The sequence below is a fragment of the Giraffa tippelskirchi genome, chromosome 1 (genome assembly GCF_054371585.1).
Source record: "Giraffa tippelskirchi isolate mGirTip1 chromosome 1, T2T-mGirTip1v1.2.pri, whole genome shotgun sequence".
Lineage (NCBI taxonomy): Eukaryota > Metazoa > Chordata > Mammalia > Artiodactyla > Giraffidae > Giraffa > Giraffa tippelskirchi.
In genome coordinates this window covers 149,442,334-149,461,504 of record NC_137275.1, presented here as the reverse complement: position 1 = coordinate 149,461,504, position 19,171 = coordinate 149,442,334, and the positions used below count along the sequence as shown (strand labels likewise).

Below are 19,171 nucleotides of genomic sequence, written 5' to 3'. Positions count from 1 at the left end.
CTTGCTAATCTCTACATAAATTTTCTGCCTCTGCCTTCATCTTGCACCTCCTCTCCTTTTATCATTGTAATCTCTGTAGGTCAGATGCTGGCTACATGTCTTGTCTGTATGACTTCTGTACCTCCTCTGTGTTCCCATGAGGCTTTATGATGATACATTCTGATGCACTGCAATTGAATTTATGCCTGTTTTCTCCTTTAGACCGCAAGCTCACTGAGAGCTTTCTTTTTCTTCATTATTGCATCTCCAGGTTTTATAGCATGGGCACTTAACATATGCTTGCTAAAAGATTAAGCCAGATATTTTGAACCTTTAAAAGCAGGAAAAAGGAAAACTTACTTTCCATTGCATATAGGTCTTTATATTTCTAGCTGCTTCATCAAGCCTACCAGATGTCACAAAATGTCCACCCTCATCCTTGCTACTCCTCTAGTTGAAGAGATGCCCGGGTATTTCAGGGAGTGCCCAGGAAGACAATCAGAAATAAGTCCATTTTCATCTTCTCACTCTGACTGCTTTTATAGGTGCCTTGTTCTGGGAGTCTCCTAGAGTTCCTAAAGATCCAGAACCACAAGTTGCTCAGTTGGGCTGGGGTCCCTTCAAGACTCACTGCATTGGAGCTAGGCCAAAAACCCAAGAAAGACAGTAACAAGGTTCCCACCTTTCTGCTTATGCCCTTCCCACAAAAGCTGGAAGAGATGTGCGTTGGTAGCTATCTCTGAAAAAGTCAATTCTTGACCCCTGTTGGGTCTCAGTGCCAAAGGGAACCTTTCTCTAGACTCCCCACTGGGGACTAAAGATCTGTGTGTACTGGTGTCAGACCTGGTGTCAGATAAGATAAGCATCATCTTATCATGCTGCATGGCCAAGTACCGGCTGACTTAATTGTTTCTTCTATTAACCTGAAAGCTTCATGGAGACAAAGATATAGTCTATTTGTATACTCTTACCATCTCTTTGGGCTTCCCTTATAGCTCAATTGGTTAAGAATCCGACTGCAATGCAGGAGACCCCAGTACAATTCCTGGGTCGGGAAGATCCCCTGGAGAAGGGAAAGGCGACCCACTCCAGTATTCTGGCCTGGAGAATTCCATTGACTGTATAGTTCATGGGGTAGTGAAGAGTCGGACACGACTGAGCTACTTTCACTTTTCACCATCTCTTTACCTTCTTTACTTATCATTGTGCCTGGCATATAATAATAGTAATTATTTAGCAGTTATGATAATAACAAAGCTACAGTGAATACCGTACTCTTTCTGAACCAGACACTCTTTGAAATGCTTTGTTTATACCAGTTCATTTGATCCTCACAGCAACCCTTTGAGGGAGAGACTATTAAGGCATGGGCTTCCCAGCTGGTGCAGTGGTAGAGAATCCACCTGCCAGTACAGAAGACAACCCAGACATTCTCTGGGTTGAGAAGATCCCCTGGAGTAGGAAATGGCAACCCACTCCAGCATTCTTGCCTGGAAAATTCCCATGGACAGTGAAGCCTGGCAGGCTACAGTCCATGGGCTGCAAAGAATCAGATACGGCTGAGCACACAGCACATACAAACAGAGGCACAGAGAAGCTTACTAACTTGCCCAAGGTCATCTTGAAAGTAATGAGTAGAAGTGGAATTTCAGCACAGGAATCTGACTCTACAGCTCACGTGCTTCACCATTAGACTATACTCCACAACACTAATTAGAGAACACAGTACTACATTTTACATTGTTACCCGGGGTGACAGTCTCATTTGTGAAAGCAGATATAGTCAGACTGGCCTGAGGACACCACTTTCAGGGGGCTGAGGGGACTCCCAGCATGTCAGAGAGCATGGAGTTTATGAAAGAGATAGGGAGTCCAAACAGGATGTCGTCGGAGTAGAGAAGAGTATAAAAGAGTGAACGGTTTAAGAATATGGAGGAAAGTAAGGGGTACAGTTAGAGGTTGATATAAGTGTGTGAAATATGAAGGAGACAGAGATATGTCTAAAGGAGATGTTTTAACAAATTTCTACGTGAAGCTATCTCTAGAATTCCCTCACCACCTCTTCTAGAAAACCTTTAGTAAGGACCTTCATTATTTTTTAAATTTGGCTTTCTTTTAGTAAGATCCCTTACTGAAGCTCGGAGTCTTACTACTTGGAGTTCCAGAATTGACTTAACTTTTATAAGCAGTCTGAGTTAGGTGAGTTAATTGTTACGGCCTCAATCCTGTCTCTGCACCTCTTGGGGGAAGAATGAGGAGAAATGGTGATGGTTAGAGCTTGAAAGTGGCTGTACTTAGGATATCCGATCAAATTCCCTCTTGTTTTGGAATCTGGGATATGTGCATTCAAGAGACTTCGAAAGGGAAAGAGGGAAGGAAAGGAAAAGATGTGCCAAAATAAGAATAAGAGAAAGTGAGAGAGGATGTAGAAAAACCCGCTTCTTTGATTTGTATGGTGTGATTTCTGAAACTGCTCCAGCCTCTATATAAATCTATAGGATTTATGTGGCTTCATTAATCACACTTTCTTTGAAATGGAATTTTCTGCCTCGGAGCCTTTGAACGTTGACATCCAAATACAATATATTCTTTTAAAATCACCTCTGGATAAAGGCAACACTGTTGAGGTAATTCCCCCAGATTGTAGGTGGAGTCTGTTTGGTCCTCAGATCTTGATGATAATATGTTGAAAATAGAACCTCCCTTCAGAGAACAGAAGAGTTCTGGCATGATTAGGATCCCAGTTGCAGACACTCTGGGCCAGGAATCCACGGAGAGGAAAAAAAAGAAAGAAAAAGAGTTCCTTGTCTCTGATGAATAACGACGAGCAGCGCCATCTAGTGACAACTCATGTTTATATTGGAGTCACTTGACGGTGACCTCTCTGCAAATCTCTTTGCTCGTTATCAAACAGGCTGGAAAACAAAGAGTTCATTTTTCTGATGGCAATGTGACTTGAAATCAAAAGCCAGGGCTTAGGTGAAGACATGAGTTTGTTAAAACTTCTGACAATCAGAGTTCGCATCCAAGGCATGTTTTTCGGTTTGCTTTCGGGGGCTGACTTTTGAATGCTGTTAAGTTCAAAAAAACAACAGAGAACAAAAACTGCATTCCTGGGAAGCGATGGAAGGAAACACTGTCATCATCACCAGGAGTCACACTAGATATGCATTGCATTCTCTGCCCCCTCATATTCCCCCCTGCTAATCAACTGGAGCACAGAGAGGTCAGGTGCAAAGTCAAACTCTCAGAGCAGCAGCAGTGGGATTTGAATCCCCACCTGCCCAGAAAAACTTTCTCTCTGATTCAGCTTTTGTGGGAATTTTCTTTCACGAGTCAGCTCCCATAAGGCTCACATTTCCATGCCTGGCCACAGATCTTCAGCTTTTCAGGGTGACATGAATGAGATAAGTCACAACACCTTAGGACAGACAGGGGCACTGGAAAGGTGTCTCATACTTCCTACTGGCTGAGCTAGAGAGACCAGAAACAGCTCGCACATCAACTCTCTGTGTCCGGATCCTATGGATGAAGTTGCAGCAGCTGGTGGTGGATAAGTAATCTCTTTCTGTAAGTTACCACCAGCTGCCACTCTTGGGGACACTGCTGTTCCAATGAGTTGGGTCTTAAGACTTCCTGCCCCCACAGAGGAGATGGCAGTCACACCCTAGCCCTGCAAGACTCTCTGAAAGTGAATTCCATCTATTTCGATTTGGTTCTAAGAAATCATTTTCTATAAGTTAGTGTATTTTTATTTCACAAAACAAACTACTTTCTTTATAATCAGGAACTAGATAGAGGTCAAGCCCATTTATTGGAGACTTCAATTAATGACTTGATCAGAAAATGAAAATTTGTTGTATTTACGGACACTCACTAAAGTATGGAATCAAAAAGACTGGAATATAAACTCTCTTCAATTCAACAAGTTAGTGGTAGAGATCAAGAAGATAGGGTCTGAACAAAAAAAGATCAGTCTGGCCTACTATATTGTAGAGAGCAAGAAAGAGGCATTCAGCTAAAGCCATAAGCTTATGGTAATAAAGCAAGCATATGTAGTTTTGAATTTTCAGTTACTCAACTACAGTCACACAGGTAAAATATTTTATTTGAACAAACTCCATAGGCCACTATAGAGATACACCAACATGAGGGACATAGATAGCTTATACAGAGAATTAACACTTCCTCTTGCTATTTTAGTTGATGCCCAAGAAAAGAAGTACAAGGAATTTTCCCAACTTTTCAGTGAGCAAAATCATTTCACAATTTGAATAAAAGCTATGGTTTTTCCCAGTAGTCATGTACAGATGTGACTGTTGGTCCATAAAGAAAGCTGAGTGCCAAAGATTTGATGCTTTTAAATTGTGGTCCTGGAGAAGACTCTTGAGAGTCCCTTGGACTGCAAGAAGATCAAACCAGTCAGTCCTAAAGGAAATCACCCCTGAATATTCATTGGAAGGACTGCTGCTGAAGCTGAAGTTCCAATACTTTGGCCACCTGATGCAAAGAGCCAACTCATTGGAAAAGACCGTGATGCTGGGAAAGACTGAGGGCAAAAGGAGAAGGGAGCAGCAGGACATGAGATAGCTGGATAGCATCACCGACTCAATGGATGAGTTTGCACAAACTCAGGAGATAATGAAGGACAGGAAAGCTTGGCATGCTCTAGTCCATGAGGTCACAAAGAGAGGGACACGACTTAAGGACTGAACCACAACAAGGCAATAACACTGTCATTGATTGGTGAAAACTATAGCTGCCAAAACCATGTGATCCAAACAAGGATTCTGTTAGAGTGTAATATTTTATCCATAAAGTTAAAAAGTTGTCAGGGACTCTAGTTTGTGAATGACTTACCTTTGCCCTGTAATCCTTTATAGCTGACTTTTTTTTTTTAGTTAATTTTTTTTTTAATTAGAGGCTAATTACAATATTGTGGTGGTTTCTGCCATAGATCGACATGAATCATTCATGGGCACACATGTGTCTCCCCATCCTGAACACCCTCCTCCCTCCTCTGTCCCCACCCTATCTCTCTGGGTTGTCCCAGAGCACCAGCTTTGCGTGCCCTGCTTCATGCATCGAACTTGCACTGGTCATATAGTTGACATTTTTGAGAGATATTTTTTGAAAGATTAGGTCAGAGTTACTCTACATCAGCAGGTATGCCTGCCTGCTAAGTTGCTTCAGTTGTGTCTGACTCTTTACAGTCCTATGGACTGTAGCCCACCAGGCTCCTCTGTCCAAGGGATTCTCCAGGCAAGAATACTAGAGTGGGTTGCCGTGCCCTTCTCCAGCAGGTATAGGCTTTGGTATAAAATGCAGACAATGTGAGCATGGAAGCAACAATGGGGTCTGTTGAGATATTTGTAAAATGCTTTTTAAAAAACTAAAAGCAGATATTGTCTTGAAGTTAATATAATTAAAAATTAGAATTTCTTATGATCACTCAGCCTTTAACATTTCTGAAAAACCAATTTGATATGGGTTTTAGAACTAAAATTCAATTTATTTTAACATGAGCAAGAGAGCAAGATAGGAAACCCAGTGTCAGCAAACTCTCTGTTGATGAAAACAAGCCCTGATATTTATGATCTGCAATCATGGTAACATGTGAAGAGGAGTGAACCAGGATGGTAAACTTGAATAAAGATCTGGTCACTTAGTGGATTCTGACTTGGGCTATCCCTGGTTCAGAGTCTGTATTATCACTTTAAAATTTCTGAAACCATGGCAAGGACTCTGTTTCCTAATGGAGATCTCACTCTAGAGTTTCTACCAATGGAAGTTGATGGAGGAGGGCACCAAGCACCTTGAATGAATAAGAATAAATATTATTTGTTACCACCCTACTACATGCCAGTGTTGAATTTGTATTACAAGCCTCAGTACTATGTGTTTTTTATTTGTTTGTACATTATTCTTTTAATTCCTGCATGAACTGCCCCCTCTTCATTCATTTATTTTACTCTGAGTACTTAGGTAACTTGCCCAAGTTCAAGGGGATTTTTGTCAGAAGACTCAGAAGACTTCACGCTCTCGCCCAGCCAAGGTGGGAAAGCAGTCAGCCGGGGCAAGAAGGCCCCTTTGGTGGACACAGAGGAGAGAGAACATAAAATGCTCTCTTGTTCAAGCAGTTCCTCCAACTATGTCCTTAAGCTCCAAAATGAGTCCAGAAAGTCTGACACCCTCCACTCCCCAACTGCTTTTCTTTTTTCACAAGTCAGTAGAGACGTTAATAGTTTGGGAACTGAACTCATGAGTTTGTTGGATTAGACAGCCACCAAATGGTGAATCAAGTAATACAATGGGAAAATAGTGCCGTGGTGGCTCCAGGGCTGGCAATTTCCTCACTTTGGGACTGGCCTTAACACCAAGGGAAGGGCAGTTTTTGTGCTATATCACTCTATCCCTGTGGACGTGGCTGATTGGTCCAGTAATGGACACCTGACCCAAACTAAGCCAATCAGATCTTTCCCCGGGACTTTTGTGTACCGGCACTCAGGGACTCTCCTGCAGACAGCAATGCTGTAAGTATAAAAATTAGGTTTTGCTGTCAGCTGCCACACTTTCTGCCATGTAGAAGTTAGTTTGAGAGAATAAAGATGACATGCTGAAACAGCTATAGGATGAGATGGAGAGAGTGTGTCTTGATCATCTTTAATAGCCTGGTTCCCATTGTTCCTGCGCCTAGATCCATGCCTCTCTTTAAATCAGTACATGTTGTGTTTCTGTCACTTGCAACCACTGAATCCTGGCTGACACAATCTCCTTCCTCAAATGATTAATTCATTGCATTTTCAGTCTCCTAGCAGAACACAAATAACCTTGGCTTGGGCTTATTTTTTATTTTTTTAAAGTGTTTTAAATTAAACAACAATTGCAATTCAACAGTCTTCTTAGAAACATTATTAGTGCCAGCCATCTGAGAAGGTCATTCAGACTTGAAGCAGAGGCCAGGCTTGACCCTTTGGAGATGGGGAGGCAGGATTCCTGAGAAATATGGGCCTGAGGGGTGGGGTGGGGTGGGGTTGGGCAAGAGAATACATCACAGAAACAAGAGATTCAGAGTATAAAACGGTTTTGAAAGTGAGTCTGGGAGGAAACAATAAACACATTTTTTAGTACATTACATTCTGAGGCTTATCAACCTATGTGTGTATGCTAAGTCACTTCAGTTGTGTCTGACTCTTTACCACCTTGTGCATTGTAGCCTGCCAGGCTCCTCTGTCCATGGGATTCTCCAGGTCAGAATACTGGAGTGGGTTGCTATGCCCTACCCCAGGGGATCTTCCTGACCAAGAGATCAAACCCTCATCTCTTATGTCTCCTTCACTAGCAGGCAGGTTCTTTACCACTCTCACCACCTGGGAAGCTGTGGTCAATCTAGGTCCAAAATCAGATAGAAACTTCTTTTTTGTTTGTTTGTTTTGGAAGAGACAGGCGGTATTTATTGCAATTTTTCTAGAATCTTATTTCTAAGAATTCACTGATTCTGAAAGAACTAAATAGAATCTGTGCCTACCCTGAGCATACACTTTTATTTGAAATCCTTTTTAGTGTTACATAAATAACAAACATGAGTTTTTGACAGGCCATCCATGAAACAGAGGCTAAAGGCTTTAAAAAATACCTTCTAGTGAGCAGTAAACTTCATTATAACATACTTACATTTGACATTTTCAGGCTGTATTGTTCATGTTTTTAAATCCTGGAAAAGGACTCATTAAAGCTGTGTTACTCACATTAATTCAACATTTAGCCATTTATAATACAAACCCCAGTCTTTTGGAAAATGTCATTAAAAAAGTTTCACCATATATGGACATTATTTATTGCTTGAGCCCCATTGTCTACTTAGAATATGCCCTTTATCAGACCCAAATGCCCACTTCAGAGAATCTCATTTTGAGCAACAACTGGCTCCTTACATTATCCAATGAGGCAGGAAAGTTAAATTACAGCCAGTTCATATCATAGAAACAAAATGTTTCCTGCAATTACTGATAAGGGACAGTTCATTTTCTCTCTGTCATCCTGAAAAAAAAAAAATCTCCTAACAACAATTCATGCCTGGTTAAACAGGATTTCCACATCTACCGCTGATATCTTTCCAAATAATTCAGGGTTGTTATTACTGTACAGCCCTGGCAAGGCTCAAAAGCAAGCAGACTTGACGAGTCTGCTCAAAGCAGAGCTTAAGTAGTTGTAATTAATAATAATTACATGCCCACTACACTCCAGTCTTATCATATTATCCGTCAAGGCAAATAAAAAAACCCACACACAACAGGGTTAGTGCATTGATAAAGACACTCTGCATATGTCATCTTTCTAAAGTTTAAAATCTTTGCAGCGGTTTCTGTTCTATTGATTTTTATTATTTATTCTATGTCTAGTTGCAAAATTTTATTGGATGGACTTCAGCTTGGGACCTGTGCTATTCTCTTCCAAAAGTTCTCTCCCCTCCTGCCGTGACTCGGATTCGAACCGAGGTTGCTGCGGCCACAACGCAGAGTACTAACCACTATACGATCACGGCAAGCTACAGGGGAGCTGAGCACCAGGCTGCCTTTAAGAGCCATTGCAATATTAAAATTTGTGGAAACACTGCCATCTATTGCCTAAATACATATATTTCCTTAACACCGGCAAAGAGGTTTCAGTAATCTCCCATTATTGAAAGGAACAATAACGAAGTGATTGAACGTGAAATGAATATTATCTCCTTGGCTGATGAGTGAAATTGTATTATATAAGATTCACTGGACTCACTGTCAGGAAATGATAATCAAAGTAACCAGACTGCGAGAACCCAGCCTGTTGACTCATGCTTCCTACTTTTAACCAATTATGAAGACAGATTTCCCACCCTCAACCGCCACCGCCAATTACATTGCATTAAATGACATATGAATCTGAGCCTCTTTTGTGGTTTCTCCACCACGAGCTTTCTTTCCATATGCTTAGGCAGCAGAGATATAAAAAAAATATGGCAAGAACAAAAGGGACTGAGGACCTGAGTGAGTCAGGAAGGCTTGCTCTTCCTGTTAGAAGAAGCCAGGGCGAGCACGCTCTGATAAAGGAAAGGCCTTCTTTCAAATCCATTGATCCCTAAAGATTTTTTTTTTTTTCTGGGATATTTAGGTCTTGAAGTCACAATAATGCAAAAAAAAAAAAAAAAACAAAACAGCTTCCTAATAACATTAGCTTCCTAATTTCTTCCACCCAAAGAAACTGGAGAGCTCCATGCTAAGTAAGATTCAACGAGGCATTTTTAAGAAATTTCTTTGTTTTAAAAATTAAAGTAGTCTGGACCAGATATTCCCCAAAGGTTGAAAACCATAAGAGAAAACACATCAAAACCCTCTTTCTAATCACTGGAGTGTTATGGGGTTTCTCCTTTAAGCCTTCTGAATGGAGAGGCCAAGAGCAGCTAGGGTAGCTGGCAGTGTATATAGGGTGGCAAGAATTGAATTCGTCTGTTGAGTGGGTGCCAAGAAACCCAGTGCTTCTGAAAAAGGGGTATTTCTGCAGATAAATGCTTCAGACACAAATGGTCACTCCCTCCCTCCCCTCTGATCACCTATAGCACCTTCTGCACACGTGCATGCTAGTCTTTTCAGTTGTGTCCAGCTCTGCAACATTATGGACCGTAGCCAGCCAGGCTCCTCTGTCCATGGGATTCTCCAGGCAAGAATACTGGAGTGGGTTGCTCCACTCTTTCAGGGAATCTTCCCAACCCAGGGATCCAACCTGAGTCTCTTATGTCTCCTGAATTGGCAGGTGGGTTCTTTACTACTGGCATCACCTGGGAAGACCATAGTCCCTTCTATCTCCCTTCAAGCTCTCACAAGTCCATTTTCCTTCCATGGTCACGAAAGTACCGCCCTGAGTCCCTGAGCCTTGTATAATAAGAAAGGCACTGCTCTCTGGCCTGAACAGGAATACAGGTGGATGAATCTGGTCAAAGGTCACTCTGTGGCAGGGTGCAGAACACGTCTCCTTGCAGGCCAAAAGGAGGTTCCTGAAACACCATCTTTCCTGTTCCATTCTTTGCTATGGGCACACGCCAACAGAGCAAAAGGGACAGCTCTGTTTTTGTTTTTGTTTTAATTTAAATCAACTCTCAGAGTACAAATTGTGGAAACAGATTTTCTAAAGTTTGTATGCAGATCAAAAAGCAACAGTTAGAACTGGACACGGAATAATGGACTGGTTCCAAATTGGGAAAGGAGTACGTCAAGGTTGCTACTGTCACCCTGCTTATTTAACTTATATGCAGAGCACATCAAGGGAAACCCCAGGCTGGATGAAGCACAAGCTCGAATCAAGATTGCCGGGAGAAATATCAATAACCTCATATATGCAGATGACACCACCCTTATGGCAAAAAGTGAGGAGGAACTAAAGAGCCTCTTGATGAAGGTGAAAGAGGAGAGTGAAAAAGCTGACTTAAAACTCAACATTCAAAAAGCTAAGATCATGGCATCTGGTCCCATCACTTCATGGCAAATAGATGGGGAAACAATGGAAACAGTGACAGACTTTGTTTTCTTTTGCTCCAAAATCACTGCAGATGGTGACTGGAGCCATGAAATCAAAAGACGCTTGCTTCTTAGAAGAATAGCTATGAGAAACCTAGACAGCATATTAAAAAGCAGAGACATCACTTTGCTGACAAAGGTCCATCTAGTTAAAGCTATGGTTTTCCAGTAGTCATGTATGGAAGTGAGAGTTGGACTATGAAGAAGGCTGAGCGTCAAGGAATTGATGCTTTTGAACTGTGGTGTTGGAGAAGACTCTTGAGAGTTCCTTGGACTGCAAAGAGATCAAACCAGTCAATCCTGAAGGAAATCAGTCCTGAATATTCATTGGAAAGACTGATGCTGAAGCTGAAGCTCCAATACTTTGGCCACCTGACGCGAAGAACTGACTCATTGGAAAAGACCCTGATGCTGGGAAAGACTGAAGGTAAGAGGAGAAGGGGATGACAGAGGATGAGATGGTTGGATGGCATCACCGAATCAATGGACATGCGTTTGAGCAAGTTCCAGGAGTTGGTGATGGACAGGGATGCCTGGCATGCTGCAGTCCATGGGGTTGGAAAGAGACGGACACAACTGAGCAGCTGAACCGAACTGTGGCTCTGTCACTTATTAAATGGGGGAACTTGGGCTGCTTCTTAACCTTTGTGCCTCAGTTGTTTCATCTCCAAAGTGGAGACATTATGGTACCTACTTCATAAAATTCTTCTGAAGATGGAATAGGTAACGACATGCCCAAAACTTAGAGTAGGCCTGTCACATAGTAAACACTGTAGAGATGGTAGTTCTTTTATTTTGTTTAAATAAGTATATTTTCAAAGGAAATTTTGTTGTTGAAACATTGAAAAAAAACCGAACAGGATCATGTTCCCCCAGAGATCATTATAAAATAATCTATGAAAACAAAATAGAATTAAATTCTGGCCAAATATTCTGAGCCCAAGCTCAGCTCTCAGTTAAAAAGGAGGGTGGGCAATAGTAGGAGAGCTGTTAAAACATAATAGCTTCTAATCCAATCTTCTCCTCAATTCATCTGAATAGCTGGGAGGAATGTGAAAAGGGAATATCTTTCCCTTCAAAGGATGCAATACTATGGTGTCACAGGCATTACCACCCCTCAGATTACCTCACATATTATATCTGTCAGGCTAGGTTATGCTATGGTAACAAAACCCAAATCTTAGTGGCTTAGAATAAGGAAAGTTTTTCTGTTGCTGGTGTTCCAAGTTCACTGCTGTGTGTCTCCTGACTCAGAGACTCAGGCTAAAGGAAGAACTTCTTCCAGGAACACTCCTCACTGTTTTACAAATGGAAAGAGCTCTGCAGTGTCTGGAACCAGCAACTAAAAGCTCTTCTCAAAGCTCATTGGCTAGAACTGGTCACATAACCCTGCCCTGCTACAAAAGCACCAGGAAGAGCACTGGGCCATAGATGCCTGCAGGTCAGAATTGAAAGTCTTGGGTGAACAGCATTCTTGACTTCCAGTCATGGTACTAGTGGAAAAGCAGCTTGGGGAAGTCTGGGAGGATGCAGACCTAAAGACAGACATGACTACAGAGCAAAATTTCTGAACACAGGAGCAAGGTCCAGCCTCTGAATGGGGTTCACCACATAGAGCTTCTCTTTGGTGTGTATACGGGCTTCCTCTTAGTTAGCAATGGCAGTCGTCTGTGGTAGACTCCGAAATGTTCCCGCCTGTTAAAGTGGAGTGGGCTTTTGTAAAACTACCAGGTTTTCCTCCTGACCAGCACTGCCTTATTAGAGATACACATTCAGATTTTTTGTTATAAACACCAATATGTACAACCCACCTCAAAGCGGTAAATTGATGGGATCAAAACATAGCTTCTGACTGCCTTTTCAACTCCTTTGTAATTTATTGATGCCTTTACTGTGTCAGCATTCATGTTATTATCACCCTCCCACTAACAGATCTCCCACAAACTCTGGTTGGGGACCAGTTATAGTTCAGTTATTTTTCTGAATCTTAAAGATTCAAGAGAGAATAGGAGAGACATGTATCACTATTTCATGCAGTTCTGTTTAGTGAGACAGATACAGGTGAATGACAGATAAATAACAAGATAGAATATATAAGGTGATGTCATGAAAAGGAATACACACACACATACACACACACACACACATATATTGCTTAAAGTTAGCTAAAATTAGACTGAAGTAGAGAAAGCCAGGGAAGGCTTTCTTGGTGGAGAACCAGAGTGAAAGAGCGAGAGTGAGAGGGCCTGCTTTGTCTCATGTCCTTTCTCCAGTCCTTCTACCTGTGTGACCTTGCGCTAGTCACTGGACCTCTCTGGATCTCTATATTCTCATCAGTAAGGTGAGGGGAATTGGTCTAGAGGAGCTGTCAGATTGTTCACACTTCGAATGCAAACATGCATTTAATTTAGAGAAATACATTCACAAACAATCTGTGCTTAGTCACTAAGTCATATCCGACTATTTATGACCTCATGGACTGTAGCCCACCAAGCTCCTCTGTCCATGGGATTTTCCAGGCAAGAATACTGGAGTGGGTTGCCATTTCCTACTCCAGAGAAACTTCCCAACCTAAGGATTCAACCCGCATCTCCTGCATTGACAAGCTGATTCTCTACCACTGAGCCATCTGGGAAGCCCTCACAAAGAGTATCCAAGTATAAAGATTCTGAAAGGAAGAAATCAATCAAAACAGATGAGTCCTTATAACTATACTGTTTTCCTTAAGTTCACAGAAGCTATCTTTTTTGTCAGCTTCTAAATGTCGTGAACCTCATTTCCCTGCCCATGGTAACATATTTTAAATACAGAGGGGTTGGTCTTTTGATTTAAGTTGTGTGTAAAGAAGAATTTCTTGCTGGTGAGGAGCATTTAGCTACAGGTTTCATTTCCAAAGAAGAAGACTGCAGGCTTCCCTTTTCAAGAAGTTCTTAAAAATAAGACTTTTAAATAAGAAAATAAGATTTTAACCAGCGTTGTCTCCTTGTTAGAAATGACGGAGCAACAGCCTTCCTGCCTTTCCTCTCACTGCCTGAACACAAGATGCTCTTTCTGATGGAGTCGTTACTTTACCTGATTTTTCATAATGGATTCTAACAGGGGAGCGGGGACTGACAAGAGGCCCTGGGACTGGGGGAGGCCTCCACCTCCCCAGCTGAGTCCTTCCTCCAGTGTCGCCCCTCCTACCTTTTTCCCAGACTCAGCTCTGTTTTTCTCCTCCTCACCCCTCTTCTTAGCTTGCCTCCTCCCTCACCGGGGGTAGGGAAATGACAGTCAGATCCATCACTGGGCTGGAGGCCAGGCAATCCGCTGGGTTGGGACTGGCCCAGTGCCCAGTTTTCAGACAAAGACAGGTTGGGAACCCCCTGCAAAGAAGTCCCCTCTGTCCCCTCCCCTCCCAAGCCCCGTTTCCAGTCAGGCCCCAACCAGCTGTGACCTTATAGGGACCTTAAAACCACTTTTTTTCTTGGGTTCTTTCTGCAACTTCAGCCCCATACCAGGGAACAGGGTTTGTGTGTCTGTGTGTGTGTATGTGTGAGAGAGAGAGGAGGAGCGGGGAGGAAGGGAGGGAGGAGAAAGCTGAAAAAACTGGGTACACATACGCGAGGGCATTTGGAATCTATAAGAGAAACAAAGATGGCTCGTACCAACCCTGAGAACATTCTCAGGGGGAAAAAAACAGTGGCTGACAGCAGAGGAAGACCAGGTAAATTGTAGCTGCCGATTTTAAACTTTCAAGCATGTTACCATTACTGTAAAGAATGCTGAAAGTCAAATGACCTTACATGTGACCATCTCCATCGTGTTCCTTGCATGTATCAGAAAATCTTTGATTATGAGATATCACAAAACACAAGAGAAAATGCATTCTTTTTCATAATGCTTGTAACCACAAAATGTTTTAACAGTTTACATTTTGAAGGGTAAACTGCCTGCAGTGCTTTTCCCCCTTGCTTATTAATGAATTTGATTTAACCAAGTCAGAAATCTTGCTGTGGGGAAAGCAGGAATGGGGGGGTGGGGGCGGGGAAGGAGAGGAAGGAGGGGTTGTTGGTTTAATTTTAATTTTTTTTGCCTGAAGGCACTATTAGAAAACTCCAGATGCAAAGCTTTCTAATAGAATTCCTCATCTGACACAGCCCTCTGGAATACGTGGGCCTAACCTTTACGATCTGGTGGGCCAGGCCTCTGTTTGGAAACCTTATGAAGGGGGCTGAGCCACTAGTGATCATATGAACAGCTGAAGGCCTGGGGCAGCAGAAAATTAGGGAAAGTGGTGGCAACAGGACCCCCTGAGGAAGAGGGAGGGTTGAGAATGGGATTGCCTAAAAGTGGAGAGCCAGGGCATACCCACAATCAGATTTTCTTTTCCTATCATATTAGGAACTTGAGGTTTTAAGGAAAAGAAGTGTTGGCAGGATGGGGACCAGTTAGCATTCTGGATTTATGGCCATGAGGGTTCTAATCAATCACTGTGGAGCTATTTTTCTTAAAGAAACTTCAACATAGGCTGCTAAAGATTCTGGGGCTGACAGCTTTGGAAATGATTTAATCTATCTGTGCAGAAGTTTCCTTCATCAAAAGCGGATGGTGATAATAATGAGCTATGCTTAGTCATTCAGTCATGTCCAAATCTTTGCACCCCCAGAGACTGTAGCCCACCGGGCTCCTCTGTCCACGGGGATTCTCCAGGCAAGAATACTGGAATGGGTTGCCATGCCCTCCTCCAGGGGATCTTCCCAACCCAGGGATTGAACCCAGGTCTCCCGCATTGCAGGTGAATTCTTTACCATCTGAGCCATGAGGGAAGCCTGATGAGAATAATAATAATAGATAATAATAATATCTACTTTATAGGTTTATAGCGAGGATTAAATAAACTCGCATTGTGCTTTGAAAGAGAACTGGGTATATCAGTTCAGTTCAGTCGCTCAGTCATGTCCGACTCTTTGCGACCCCATGAATCGCAGCACGCTAGGCCTCCCTGTCCATCACCAACTCCCAGAGTTTACCCAAACCCATATCCATTGAGTCGGTGATGCCATCCAACCATCTCATCCTCTGTCGTCCCTTTCTCCTCCTGCCCCCAATCCTTCCCAGCATTAGGGTCTTTTCCAATGAGTCAACTCTTCGCATGAGGTGGACAAAGTATTGGAGTTTCAGCTTCAACATCAGTCTTTCCAATGAACAACCAGGACTGATCTCCTTTAGGATGGACTGGTTGGATCTTCTTGCAGTCCAAGGGACTCTCAAGAGTCTTCTCCAACACCACAGTTCAAAAGCATCAATTCTTCGGCGCTCAGCTTTCTTCACCGTCCAACTCTCACATCCACACATGACCACTGGAAAAACCATAGCCTTGACTAGATGGACCTTTGTTGGCAAAGTAACATCTCTGCTTTTATATGTGCTATCTAGGTTGGTCATAACCTTCCTTCCAAGGAGTAACCATCTTTTAATTTCATGGCTGCAATCACCATCAGCATTGACTTTGGAGCCCAAAAAAATAAAGTCTGACACTGTTTCCACTATTTCCCCATCTATTTCCCATGAAGTGATGGGACCAGATGCCATGATCTTAGTTTTCTGAACGTTGAGCTTTAAGCCAACTTTTTCACTCTCCTCTTTCACTTTCATCCAGAGGCTCTTTAGTTCTTCTTCACTTTCTGCCATAAGGGTGGTGTCATCTGCATATCTGAGGTTATTGATATTTCTCCCGGCAATCTTGATTCCAGCTTGTGCTTCTTCCAGCCCAGTGTTTCTCATGATGTACTTTGCATAGAAGTTAAATAAGCAGGGTGACAATATACAGCCTTGACGTACCCCTTTTCCTATTTGGAACGAGTTCATTGTTCCATGTCCAGTTCTAACTGTTGCTTCCTGACCTGCATACAGGTTTCTCAAGAGACAGGTCAGATGGTCTGGTATTCCCATCTCTTTCAGAATTTTCCACAGTTTATTGTGATCCACACAGTCAAAGGTTTTGGCATAGTCAATAAAGCAGAAATAGATGTTTTTCTGGAACTCTCTTGCTTTTTCGATGATCCAGCGGATGTTGGCAATTTGATCTGTGGTTCCTCTACCTTTTCTAGTCAGTGCTTAATAATTATTAGATATGTTTGAGTCAGACCAGACATGGGAGGGAGCCTGTCTGAGCTTCAGATCAGGATGAGGGGGTGTCAGAAGAGTGGAGGTATGCCAGGACCCAGAAGTGGCTGAGGTTTATCAACTGGACTCTGATTCTGATAAGTGGCTTGTCAGATACCAGAAGGAAGAATGCCTGAGGGTCTGTTGGAACGGGCAGTTTCAACCCCAGAGATGGGGACACGTAGTGCCCAAGACACATAGTGAGAATGAGGGAGGCATAAACAGCATCAGAACCAAGAAGGCCCACAAAGTGGAGACTGCTTGCCCCGGTTTCAGGCTGTCACATTGTCCCTTCTGCCCAAAGAAGCCAATATTGGGACCAATTTAGTCAGGAGGTAAGTGGGGGGATGGAAGGAAAAGAGCTTTGGGGTAGGAGTTGGTGGAAGAAGGGATAGTTTAGACAAGTAGGAGCCAAGAGTCATTCCTCAAAACCCCTCCACAAAGAAAGCTCAGGGCCCTGGCTCACCAGCTGGGCCTCTTTCTCTAGATCTGTTCCTTACGGTGGCAATGATAAGTTGCTCTTTTCTTTTCTTGTAATAACTTTTAATGGAGTCTAATCTGTAATACTACTGAATCACTATGTTATACATACGAAGTTAATCTAATAATGCAAATCAATTATACTTTAATTAAAAAACAAAAACAAAACAGTATTTACTACTTACTGTTGTATGGATTAAATTGTATGTACTGACCTAAATTGTTATGTATGTTAAATGATAATGCAGTAAAATATTTGCATAGACCCTGAACCATGTTAAATACACAAAAAATTATCACATTAAGGCATCAATATTATTACAAGATAGCCCTACTCTAAAAGATTTTAACATAACAATACTTGCTCTTATAGTGACTGAGCTCTCATACATACAAGATACTTGACCCCAGTCAGTGTGGGGCTGGGGCAAATCCATGACACATCTCTGCCAAGGTGTGGCCTATATCTTACTCATCTTTCTCTCTCCCCCACACTTAACCTTAGTGCCTAGGACAGAGCATAGGCTGACTAGATTAAAAAATTAGTTGGCTTGGGTGTGGATTGGAACTCTAAAGTTCGGTCTCCATTTAGAGCTGCAGAATGAGGTACTAAACATTTAAGACCTTTTAAATTGGCCTCTTTTCCTTAAGTTTGGGTGTTTTGCTATCGATGAGCTTAAGTTTGCATTTCCTGAAATAAATTTCACAAGTACACTTATGTTGAATGCCATATAGATCTTTGTCCAACTCTGACCTCCTCTGTGAATGTCTATAATTTGGGCGGCCATAATCTCCCTGAAGTGGGGCTATGAAATAAATAAGCACCATTACAGATCAGAAAGGGACTGCCTACCCAACAGATCAGACCTCAATAATATAGAGATTAGAAATATAGGAAAATACCATTAGCATGCCCTGATCTCAATTCTTCGATCACAAGAAAGGCAGACAGACAGACCAGGGAACTGGACGGCCTGATGGATGAACACTACGTTACCTGTTCATGCTTTTTTCTGCTTTATTCATGATGAAGTTTCTAATCTGAGAATATTCATTTAACCTCCTCTGCCTCATTGACTTTAAAAGGAATAATAAATCTGCTCCTTGTCTACTACACAAAAATATTAAGAGAAAAATGTAAAACATTGACAGTGGCTTGAAAGATGCTACACAGAGCATACAACTGCAGTTATTTTTACTATTATAATCATTATGGTAGCCACTGCTGATGTGGAAGATGTATATTAAGTTTACAAGATGAAACCAGATTTCTACCCTAGGTAACCCTTAGAGCCATAAGAAATTTTGGATGAAAAACCTGGCCTCCTGACAGCTTTCCCTTAATTATCATTAATTCTTTGAGTGGGCTGAAATAAACCAAAAAAAGAGACAGAAAGAAAAAAAAGGAGGGAAAACCAGCCTAATTGAATGTAGGATAAACTATTCATTAGCAAGCTAAATAGCTACGACATTTAATAACCTATAGTGCCTCATGAAAAACCAAGACATTGCCAAAAGTAATTGAAGTTTGTGATTGTCTAAACTGTTATTTAAAGCAGGGTTTGGCAAGGCTCTGTGGGTCTGCACCACTTTTAATTGCATTTTTAAAGTTCAGGATGCTGATTGACTTCCCGTACTCGTTATTTGTGTGGTGAAATCCCTTCATAGTAAACTTGCTTATAGTGAAACCTTATGCAATGATTTTAAAGTTCAAAGCATGTGGGATCCATCTATATCAAAAACTGAGCTTTACTTTCTGACCTTTTAACTGATTGATTCCCAGCTGCATGTAACTTCCAATCCTTTCCCTTTCTGTCCTGACTGATTTCTAATGTGATGGCCTGAACCCTTATTCCTACCACAAAGTGTTGCTGGAAGTTTACGATGGACTCGACTCAGAGAGAGGACATCTCTCATTGATGACTCAATGGGCCCTGGGGCAGAATCACCTCCTAGCTGGGTTTGCTTGTGGAATAAGGAGCAGTTGACATGAATCCTAGAGACCATTAAATATA

General features: G+C 42.1%; 1 protein-coding gene and 1 non-coding gene across 5 annotated transcripts in view; both read right to left on the bottom strand.

The window, feature by feature from the left end:
* Positions 1–19,171, bottom strand: part of NFIB (nuclear factor I B) — a 465,570-nt gene that overhangs the window by 356,560 nt on the left and 89,839 nt on the right. The window lies entirely within an intron of this gene.
* TRNAH-GUG (transfer RNA histidin (anticodon GUG)) lies at positions 8,453–8,524 on the bottom strand. The gene has a single exon. It is a non-coding gene; the product is annotated as a tRNA-His (tRNA).